Source organism: Pseudophryne corroboree, chromosome 4 (assembly GCF_028390025.1).
Source record: "Pseudophryne corroboree isolate aPseCor3 chromosome 4, aPseCor3.hap2, whole genome shotgun sequence".
Classification (NCBI taxonomy): Eukaryota; Metazoa; Chordata; class Amphibia; order Anura; family Myobatrachidae; genus Pseudophryne; species Pseudophryne corroboree.
In genome coordinates, this window is record NC_086447.1 from 118,134,020 (window position 1) to 118,146,731 (window position 12,712).

Consider the following 12,712-nt stretch of genomic DNA (forward strand, 5'->3'; position numbering starts at 1 on the left):
AGAGGTAGCCACAGCCGTGAACTACCGTACTGTACTGTGTCTGCTGCTAATATAGACTGGTTGATAAAGAGATGTCTATGTAACTATGTATGTATAAAGAAGAAAGAAAAAAAAACCACGGTTAGGTGGTATACAATTATGGACGGACTGCCTGCCGAGTGCAGACACAGAGGTAGCCACAGCCGTGAACTACCGTACTGTACTGTGTCTGCTGCTAATATAGACTGGTTGATAAAGAGATGTCTATGTAACTATGTATGTATAAAGAAGAAAGAAAAAAAAACCACGGTTAGGTGGTATACAATTATGGACGGACTGCCTGCCGAGTGCAGACACAGAGGTAGCCACAGCCGTGAACTACCGTACTGTACTGTGTCTGCTGCTAATATAGACTGGATGATAAAGAGATGTCTATGTAACTATGTATGTATAAAGAAGAAAGAAAAAAAAACCACGGTTAGGTGGTATACAATTATGGACGGACTGCCTGCCGAGTGCAGACACAGAGGTAGCCACAGCCGTGAACTACCGTACTGTACTGTGTCTGCTGCTAATATAGACTGGTTGATAAAGAGATGTCTATGTAACTATGTATGTATAAAGAAGAAAGAAAAAAAAACCACGGTTAGGTGGTATACAATTATGGACGGACTGCCTGCCGAGTGCAGACACAGAGGTAGCCACAGCCGTGAACTACCGTACTGTACTGTGTCTGCTGCTATTATAGACTGGTTGATAAAGAGATGTCGTAGTAGTATGTATGTATAAAGAAGAAAAAAAACCCACGGTTAGGTGGTATATACAATTATGGACGGGCTGCCGAGTGCCGACACAGAGGTAGCCACAGCCGTGAACTACCGCACTGTACTGTGTCTGCTGCTAATATATAGACTGGTTGATAAAGAGATAGTATACTCGTAACTAGTATGTATGTATAAAGAAAGAAAAAAAAACCACGGTTAGGTGGTATATACAATTATGGACGGGCTGCCGAGTGCCGACACAGAGGTAGCCACAGCCGTGAACTACCGCACTGTACTGTGTCTGCTGCTAATATAGGCTGGTTGATAAAGAGATAGTATACTCGTAACTAGTATGTATGTATAAAGAAAGAAAAAAAAACCACGGTTAGGTGGTATATACAATTATGGACGGGCTGCCGAGTGCCGACACAGAGGTAGCCACAGCCGTGAACTACCGCACTGTACTGTGTCTGCTGCTAATATAGACTGGTTGATAAAGAGATAGTATACTCGTAACTAGTATGACTATAAAGAAAGAAAAAAAAACCACGGTTAGGTGGTATATACAATTATGGACGGGCTGCCGAGTGCCGACACAGAGGTAGCCACAGCCGTGAACTACCACACTGTACTGTGTCTGCTGCTAATATATAGACTGGTTGATAAAGAGATAGTATACTCGTAACTAGTATGTATGTATAAAGAAAGAAAAAAAAACCACGGTTAGGTGGTATATACAATTATGGACGGGCTGCCGAGTGCCGACACAGAGGTAGCCACAGCCGTGAACTACCGCACTGTACTGTGTCTGCTGCTAATATAGACTGGTTGATAAAGAGATAGTATACTCGTAACTAGTATGTATGTATAAAGAAAGAAAAAAAAACCACGGTTAGGTGGTATATACAATTATGGACGGGCTGCCGAGTGCCGACACAGAGGTAGCCACAGCCGTGAACTACCGCACTGTACTGTGTCTGCTGCTAATATATAGACTGGTTGATAAAGAGATAGTATACTCGTAACTTGTATGTATGTATAAAGAAAGAAAAAAAAACCACGGTTAGGTGGTATATACAATTATGGACGGGCTGCCGAGTGCCGACACAGAGGTAGCCACAGCCGTGAACTACCGCACTGTACTGTGTCTGCTGCTAATATATAGACTGGTTGATAAAGAGATAGTATACTCGTAACTAGTATGTATGTATAAAGAAAGAAAAAAAAACCACGGTTAGGTGGTATATACAATTATGGACGGGCTGCCGAGTGCCGACACAGAGGTAGCCACAGCCGTGAACTACCGCACTGTACTGTGTCTGCTGCTAATATAGACTGTTTGATAAAGAGATAGTATACTCGTAACTAGTATGTATGTATAAAGAAAGAAAAAAAAACCACGGTTAGGTGGTATATACAATTATGGACGGGCTGCCGAGTGCCGACACAGAGGTAGCCACAGCCGTGAACTACCGCACTGTACTGTGTCTGCTGCTAATATATAGACTGGTTGATAAAGAGATAGTATACTCGTAACTAGTATGTATGTATAAAGAAAGAAAAAAAAACCACGGTTAGGTGGTATATACAATTATGGACGGGCTGCCGAGTGCCGACACAGAGGTAGCCACAGCCGTGAACTACCGCACTGTACTGTGTCTGCTGCTAATATATAGACTGGTTGATAAAGAGATAGTATACTCGTAACTAGTATGTATGTATAAAGAAAGAAAAAAAAACCACGGTTAGGTGGTATATACAATTATGGACGGGCTGCCGAGTGCCGACACAGAGGTAGCCACAGCCGTGAACTACCGCACTGTACTGTGTCTGCTGCTAATATAGACTGGTTGATAAAGAGATAGTATACTCGTAACTAGTATGTATGTATAAAGAAAGAAAAAAAAAACACGGTTAGGTGGTATATACAATTATGGACGGGCTGCCGAGTGCCGACACAGAGGTAGCCACAGCCGTGAACTACCGCACTGTACTGTGTCTGCTGCTAATATAGACTGGTTGATAAAGAGATAGTATACTCGTAACTAGTATGACTATAAAGAAAGAAAAAAAAACCACGGTTAGGTGGTATATACAATTATGGACGGGCTGCCGAGTGCCGACACAGAGGTAGCCACAGCCGTGAACTACCGCACTGTACTGTGTCTGCTGCTAATATAGACTGGTTGATAAAGAGATAGTATACTACTAATATTATATATACTGGTGGTCAGGTCACTGGTCACTAGTCACACTGGCAGTGGCACTCCTGCAGCAAAAGTGTGCACTGTTTAATTTTAATATAATATTATGTACTCCTGGCTCCTGCTATAACCTATAACTGGCACTGCAGTGCTCCCCAGTCTCCCCCACAATTATAAGCTGTGTGAGCTGAGCACAGTCAGATATATATATACATTGATGCAGCACACTGGGCTGAGCAGTGCACACAGATATGGTATGTGACTGAGTCACTGTGTGTATCGTTGTTTTCAGGCAGAGAACGGATATATTAAATAAAACAAACAACTGCACTGTCTGGTGGTCACTGTGGTCGTCAGTCACTAAACTCTGCACTCTCTTCTACAGTATCACAGCCTCAGGTCAATCTCTCTCTCTCTCTCTCAACCCTAATCTAAATGGAGAGGACGCCAGCCACGTCCTCTCCCTATCAATCTCAATGCACGTGTGAAAATGGCGGCGACGCGCGGCTCCTTATATAGAATCCGAGTCTCGCGAGAATCCGACAGCGTCATGATGACGTTCGGGCGCGCTCGGGTTAACTGAGCAAGGCGGGAGGATCCGAGTCTGCTCGGACCCGTGAAAAAAACATGAAGTTCGTGCGGGTTCGGATTCAGAGAAACCGAACCCGCTCATCTCTATCCAAAACCAAAGTTAAATTTTTAAATCCGAGTTCTGAACTGACAACAGACCGAGGCGGGACTCGGTTCCACTCAGAATCCTAAACTGATTCCGAACTGAGACCCAATTTGACTCGGAACCCCTAAGTTTAGGTGTGTTCATATTTCAGGAAAACGTCTCTTACTTGAATGTATATATCTTTGATTTCTTCTCTTTTTTCAAGTATATAACAGCTACATAATGGTGGAGAGGTGCACTTAGGGAGATTGCTAGACTCTTCAGGGCTTCAGGGGGATGGCTACTAATCAGGGAGGCTCTCTGACATTCAAGCAAGTATTATGCTAATGGAATGCCTTTCTTGAAAATCATTTCATACTATGCCCTCAAATTAGCCATGTGCACCACAGAGTTCATGTCTAAATGAGAATAATATACTATGTAAGATTATGTAAATTAGATTACAGTATCTTACTACAATTACAGTAACACATACCTCCCAACTTCACCAATGCCTGAGGAGGGACATCTGTGTGCTCCCAAAATTAGGCGGCATGGCCTCACAGCTAGGGGGTCTGGCCTTACGGAAAGTGCCACGATCGCTCTGTGAGCTGCTGGCCATGCCCCCTGTCCATCTCGGCCGGGACAGGGCACAGCTTCTATTCATTGCTGCTCTGCTGCATTAGAGAGGGTCTTCCAACTGTACCCTGACTGCGGGACACTGTAGCCTTTGGGTGGAACAGTGGGATAGTCCATGAAAAACAGGACTGTCCCACCAAAATCAGTTCAGTTGGGAGGTATGGTAGCACAACAGACTTCCTGTCCTATCGGTATATTATAGCACCATCCAATGCCTTCTGATGTTTTATGTGGTTTTCTTAAAAATTTCAAATGTACTAACATTCACAGTATTCATTTATACATTGCTAACGTATTTCATGAGACAAAATAACCCCATTTTACTTATACAGGTTGAGTATCCCATATCCAAATATCCGAAATACGGAATATTCCGAAATACGGACTTTTTTGAGCGAGAGTGAGATAGTGAAACTTTTGTTTTTTGATGGCTCAATGTACACAAACTTTGTTTAATACACACAGTTATTAAAAATATTGTATTAAATGACCTTCAGACTGTGTATATAAGGTGTATATGAAACAAATGAATTGTGTGAATGTAGACACACTTTGTTTAATGCACAAAGTTATAAAAAATATTGGCTAAAATTACCTTCAGGCTGTGTGTATAAGGTGCATATAAAACATAAATGCATTCTGTGCTTAGATTTAGGTCCCATTGCCATGATATTTCATTATGGTATGCAGTTATTCCAAAATACGGAAAAATCCGATATCCAAAATATCTCTGGTCCCAAGCATTTTGGATAAGGGATACTCAACCTGTATTACTTTTGTCTTATTTTTCCACGTACAAGGGGTTACTGGATGCTTCATTTTAAATGATTCTAATAACACATTTTACTAGTTGGATTGTAATTCTGCATGGTCTGCATGTAAAAAAAGGATATTTTGTTTAAATAAAAATTTGGAATGGATTTTTAGGTTAATTTCCATGAATATTAATCACTATCGGAATTCAAACAGTTACACTTGGAACTAATTCTATATTTGAGGAGTATGCACACATACCTGCAAAGACCATTATTTTACATTTTTGAAATGTACAATTATCTCACTTGGAAGAAACAGAATATATTAATGCCAATGAATTCTGCATGCCAACCGCTCATTGTACCAAGTTCTTCTTCCCCCTCTAATCTCTTCAGGCCTTCTTTCAGAATGAGCAGACAGTTCTCAAGGCAGAAAAAAGCTTTTAGTATACAGGAGAGAGCAACCTATTGAGTGAAATACAATTTGCCCTTTTCACATGATTGATTCTTTGGATTTGCATCCACATGTTGGGATCACCTTCTGTTATTTTATATTTGTCCTTTTATGTTTGTGAAAGTTCTAAGGCTTTGCTTTTGATTTTACAATCTTTGTCAGTGATGTAATATGAAAAACACTGTCTGCCTACAGTATGGTATCTCACCTTAGGTATAGTACATGGGTTAGGTATGATATGTTGATACTCATAATGTTGACATGAGAATGGTGGCCCAGTGGTCACTTACCGGGCACTGGTGGCAGCGGTACCTCCAGCGGTGACGGCTTCCGGGTTCCAGCATTCTTCTAAGTACAGTCCTCCTAATCCAATTCTCCCCATAAAGCCTAACACTAATGTAGACATTATACATATTATTGACATCATAACTGTTGACATTGTGGTACTATGAAATAATTATTGTTGACCTATACATCGATTTTACATGTGTGCTAAAATTATACTGAGTTTTTTAAATACCATTGAACCATTTCCTTCTCTCTTGTGTCTCTTCCTACCTGTAGTTGTGGATTATGGTACAGTTTTGTATAAGAGCTCCATAGGTGTATTCCTAAAACATCATTAAAGCTTTGTGACTGTTGACCCTCATTTTCTAATGAAGTAGTCCTTAACGTATACAAACCACAACCCTTAACCTTTTGACATGATGATTAACTTAACCCTAAATTACATGACACAGACACAAATAATTGACACGGACACATAAACGGCTTGGCTTAAAGGTCACAGCTATTTATTCCAAATGTGATTGTCCTACGAGGTAAAGGTGGCCAGGAGACACTGCAATATCAGTTCCAGCCTTAACTATTGTATCGGGCCCTAGGGGACGACTGTCACATCCCCCCTGCAATGACGCACTAGCATCGCGGGGACTCACCACACCTCCTGGCCAAAAACTGAAACACTCCCGCACAAAGGGCGTCCAGGTCCCCCACACTGAGCAGGACAAACTCGACAAGTGATCGAAAGGTAGATTCCCCACGACGACATCTTGCACTACAATAGGCCACTGAGACTGCAGCGCTCTCCCGCCAATCTGTGCCTCACCTGAATGAAGGGAAAAAACAAGCCGAGACAAACAAAGCATTGGGCGGGAGGGTGGGACTCCAAAATGAATAAAATAAGAGGCTGTCCACATGACCAGCCTCTCCTTAAATACCCTATCAAGGCCATTCCTTACTTGCAACCTACTAGGCCACCCTCACTAGAGTGGCAGACACTCTAACCACTAAATTCAGCCCAGTCACAAGGCTGTCACACTAACCCATAGGAAAACACCTAGGATTCTTATACTTCCTCATTTCTATTCAGAAATGTGTCTGCTTTCATCATAGGCTGATAAGTATAGTTATAATTTTACCCAGTGGTCAAGTTGGCCACTATGATCCGCCATATAGCCACTTCTACACATTGCAAAACTATCAAATTCTATTTACCTATCTTTATTATCCCGCCCTTGCTGATTTTCCACTTCTACCACTAGTTTTACCTATAAATGCTTTTTTGCTGTTTGTTTAAACATTTAAGCATGGTGAATGCAAATAGACTGACAAACATAATCAGAGGATCAGAGTTTATCATCCACATGATCACAGGTACGATGCTGGTCTGTGGTCTGGGCCCCCCTTTCCCCTCTACTTGTCAAAAATCTCACACATTTAAACAGAGCAGAAACTAAACCTTTTAACGCTCTGAGCGAAAGAGAACATTGACCCCCCCTTACTGCTGAATACTGATGTCTTAGGCTCATTCGGTGCTTGTCCAGATTTATCAGCTTCTACCTATTATGCCATGGGCATCTCTGTTTGTCCACTTCTCCACTCTTTTTGCTACATCACCTTCTGGAAAGTACAGCGATGATTACTCCCTGCTGCTGTCCAGCCTCACGCCCACTTTTACTCCTCTTCCCATCAACGAAATCTGAAACAAATAGTTTTTGTGTAAAAAATATCGTCCCCCTTTCCACATTTTGGGGCAAATGCATTAACCTGGAGAAGGCATAAGGAAGTGATAAACCAGTGATAAGTGTAAGGTGATAAAGGAACCAGCCAATCAGATCCTAACTGTTAATTTACATATTGGAGCTGATTGGCTGGTGTCTTTCACCTTGCACTTATCACTGTTTCCTTATGCCTTCTCCAGGTTAATACATCTGCCCCTCAGTCATTACTAGCACTTACATTTGCTAAATATGGCTATTTCCCTTGATAAGAAATGGGACTTTTTCAGTATGTGCAGGGAAATGTATTTGCAGCAATTCCAAACAAGGTTAACAGCTGAGTAACAGTTTCTACTAGCCAGTTGTCCATTGGTTGTTAAAGTACAGTATGATGGATGTTTATTCCAGAATACAGGCCATGAGGTATACAGCCCTGCACTAAAATCATAGCAGCTGGACAGATATTTGCTTTCGTTATCTAGCACTAGACAGAAGCCACTTGCCGACAAGCTACTATGGCTTAGTAAAGATTTGTTTTGTGTAGCACCACAGTACACAACATGTCACAGTGCCCCCGGTTAAACATTATGTAACCTAGTTAAGTATTTATTGTTATTATTAATATACTGAATATATATATAGTAGCTTTAAACAATGTATAAATAATTGTAAATAGTAGCTTTATTGTCACTGCTATAAATCAGAAGAGGAGAGAGTAAAGATAAATTAATCAACCACCACTATGGATGGCTAAGAGAAATTTCTGGATCTGGGGCCACGCGGAAGAAAAGGGAGCCACGAGCCGGGCAAGGAGAGCTGGGGAGCGAGGACAAGAAAAAAAAAAAGATTCACGAGCTGCAGGGGGAGAAGCTATAAGAGGCACCCACAGGCGGCGGTTGAGGAAGAAGAGAGCCGTTGGACGCGAGTGGAGGGCAGGATCGAGAGAGCTGGGAGGAGCCGAGGTCCGTCACCGCTCAGCTGAAGTCCGTCACCGCTCAGCCGAGATCCCGCTCAGCCGAGGTCTGTCACCGCTCGGCGGGCGGCATCCTGACGGAGATCGATCACCTCTCCTCTAAGCAGCCACGCCAGAGCCGCTGGAGAGAGCAGAGACAGACAGAGCTGCTGATCACAGTGCAGCTACAGACGGGGCTGATCCCAGTGCGGCTACGCTAACACAGCCAACACTGCCGGAGAGAGAGAAAGAGCTGCAGTGCTAGAGACTGGGAGGAGATGGAAAGAGAGGTATCGATGTGCTAGAGACGATCAGTGACCTCGAGAGACAGTGGTGTTGATAGCGCAGCAGTGACGGTGCGGTAAGAGAAATAAATATTTACCGCTATAGAGAAGTGCCCAGTAATTCCCACTATAAAGAGGCGTCCATATATCAAAGAGAAATCAGATGGAGACAAGTACTTTTAAAGGAGAGTTGCTATACTGCTCCAGAGGGACAAGTAGTTGTCTAACATATTCTCAAAAGAGCAACTAGCATAGTAAATCTACTTAAATACTTGTTAGACATCAGAGAGACAGAGTGACGCATCATAATATTCCCCTCACATCAGAGAGACAGAGTGACTCATCATAATATTCCCCTCCTCCCACATTGAAAGCAAGAGTCTATAATTGATAAGGAGGAGTGTCCCATAAACTGAACTGTTGCTGGAGGGTCGGGGGAGTATAGGGAAAGTATATTATTATATTATTCAGCTAGAGTTAAGAAGAGAAAACATCCTAAAGCACACTCTATGCAGACTTTTGATAGTATCAATATGCTACAATAGAGATGGAGATTACGGATTAAGCGGCAACCTTTAAAAGATCCTTTGGCTTGTAAATAATTATATAAAGTTCGCTCCGAAATTAAAGGGAATAGAAGAGAATTGAGGAAGTGTTATGAAGTGTTATTGGGAAGGAGAAATTACAAGAATTAATTGCGTTGCTATTAATACTAAAGAACATTATATTATTCAAGGACTCAGTCACTAGTTACTCAGTCACGTTAGCATAAGGAAGAACTATTAGACACATAAACTAGACTATGGATAACTTTACATTATTTCCAGTCCAATTAAATTCTACATGAACGAGAGGAAGATAAAGATATCCATCCCTGGAAGTGTCAAATAAAGACCAGTTTCGAATTACAAAGAGGAGGGCTAATTCGCTATTGTCTTAATTAGTTCAAAGGAAATCTTTAGTATACCTTACTACTATTAATACACAGATGCTGAAGTAGAGGAGAGCGACAAGTTACCCAAAATTGCCCGAAAGGCTCCAGAAATAGTAACAGTGTAATTACAGTATAGTGACAACCGGAACTTTGTGTCACTCTCACTACACCAACCGAGTGGGAGTATTATTATTCCTATTGAACTAAAATTGTATTGTATATACATGAATCGAAAGTGCACTAATGTACGTGGTATAGTATAATAAGAGTACCCGGGTCACTCTGGCACTTTGAGTGCCCTTTTTAGGAAGATTATTTTTTTGTATATTGCATGCACGATATTGTTAAAGTAATGTTAAATGTAGTAAATTATTTGATGCAACTGTTAGGTTAACAATACATTAAAGTATTCTTTTTATTATACTTACCGTCTTTGAATCCTAATAAAGATAACAGTATAACAGTCCGGAAACCCTGGAAGAGAGAAGAGACAGGTAATTAATTGCATATGTTTGTACATTTTATAAGATTTTAAAGTCAACAACTCTAAATATATACCAGGTTTAGGCTTACTCAAGCGAGCCTGACCAAATACGCACACACTAACTAATGGCAAGAAGCTTGAGTGGAGGCACAGCTGTAGTATAATTACCCTATGACATTTTAAGTGATCAAATCCAACAATCCATCTGGAAGAAGGGTTACAATTATGACACAGTGTCCTCAGTTCAAAACATGTCAAAGAAAGGGCATAGCCATAGGCACTGGAGCAGGGATAGGATGGGGGGATGGGGGTAGCGCAGTGCAGCTGCCATCTACAGTTAATACGGGTAGTGTCAGGAGGGAGATAATACCCTTTCCAGACTACTCCACTTCCTTCCCACCCCCAAAGCCCTTCTCTGTCTGCCTCCAGGGCTTTATTCAACCCTTCACTTAGTGTGGCACGCCATTGGAGCTGCCACAAACTGTAGTGTGACTTTTGTGCCCTTCCTTGTATACTGGACACTATTACATTCACAATAGAGAAAAATGTAACTGCTGGTGGTGGCAGTTGGGTGGCGGCTGATAATAAATCTAGAGAGTATAACTATTCCGGACTGTGCACCACTAAGCTGAACTCAGTTAAACTGTGCTAATATATTCTATTGGGCCCAAGGTTCAAGTAATTATATATACAATGATATCATAGTCTTTAATAAGATATTATTAAAAGGAGTGTTACTTAAAATCGCTTTACTTGGTTTCATTCAGAAATCCACTACAACCTAGTCTAGTTGCTAAAGTGTCCAGAGATCAGCATATAAATTATATTTCATCACATAATAATTTAGAAGATATACAGTATTTGTGAAAGCATGACATTGTGTAAGATGTTATTGTATTGTATCATTTACTGCATTGATTAACCAATTCCTCCAGCTAAAGAGAGACCTACTTTAGCAAAACTAGTTTTTACTTCAATAAATTTTCCATCAACAATATTGTGAAAGTTTTTGGAAATGCCTTATGTGCAAAGATATCTCCTTACATCTCTCTGAGACAACGGTGGAACCTGTGTCGGTCAGACTATCCATACACCAAATCCAGGTTATATCTCATACATACTGTACGACTCTCACACCAGCTCCAACCCCTACAGTGTGTGGCTAGTTAATGTGGGCTGGTCCCCCCTTCGCCTTCTCACCTATCACCTCACATATGTTCCTCACCTCCTCCTCATAATGTGAATTGGGGGTATTGTGTTGCATAATGTGTACTGGCAGCACTACAATGTGACAAAACATGTACTGGAAGACCTACAATGTGTCATAATGTGTACTGGAAGACCTACAATGTGACATAATGTGTACTGGCAGCACTACAATGTGACATAATGTGTACTGGCAGACTTACAATGTGACATAATGTGTACTGGCAGCACTACAATGTGACAATGTGTACTGGCAGCCCTACAATGTGACATAATGTGTACTGGCAGACTTACAATGTGACATAATGTGTACTGGCAGACTTACAATGTGACATAATGTGTACTGGCAGACTTACAATGTGACATAATGTGTACTGGCAGCACTACAATGTGACATAATGTGTACTGGCAGACTTACAATGTGACATAATGTGTACTGGCAGCACTAAAATTTGACATAATGTGTACTGGCAGCCCTACAATGTGACATAATGTGTACTGGCAGCACTACAATGTGACATAATGTGTACTGGCAGACTTACAATGTGACATAATGTGTACTGGCAGCACTACAATGTGACATAATGTGTACTGGCAGCACTAAAATGTGACATAATGTGTACTGTCAGACTTACAATGTGACATAATGTGTACTGGCAGCACTAAAATTTGACATAATGTGTACTGGCAGCCCTACAATTAGAGATGAGCGCCTGAAATTTTTCGGGTTTTGTGTTTTGGTTTTGGGTTCGGTTCCGCGGCCGTGTTTTGGGTTCGAACGCGTTTTGGCAAAACCTCACCGAATTTTTTTTGTCGGATTCGGGTGTGTTTTGGATTCGGGTGTTTTTTTCAAAAAACACTAAAAAACAGCTTAAATCATAGAATTTGGGGGTCATTTTGATCCCAAAGTATTATTAACCTCAAAAACCATAATTTACACTCATTTTCAGTCTATTCTGAATACCTCACACCTCACAATATTATTTTTAGTCCTAAAATTTGCACCGAGGTCGCTGTGTGAGTAAGATAAGCGACCCTAGTGGCCGACACAAACACCGGGCCCATCTAGGAGTGGCACTGCAGTGTCACGCAGGATGTCCCTTCCAAAAAACCCTCCCCAAACAGCACATGACGCAAAGAAAAAAAGAGGCGCAATGAGGTAGCTGTGTGAGTAAGATTAGCGACCCTAGTGGCCGACACAAACACCGGGCCCATCTAGGAGTGGCACTGCAGTGTCACGCAGGATGGCCCTTCCAAAAAACCCTCCCCAAACAGCACATGACGCAAAGAAAAAAAGAGGCGCAATGAGGTAGCTGACTGTGTGAGTAAGATTAGCGACCCTAGTGGCCGACACAAACACCGGGCCCATCTAGGAGTGGCACTGCAGTGTCACGCAGGATGT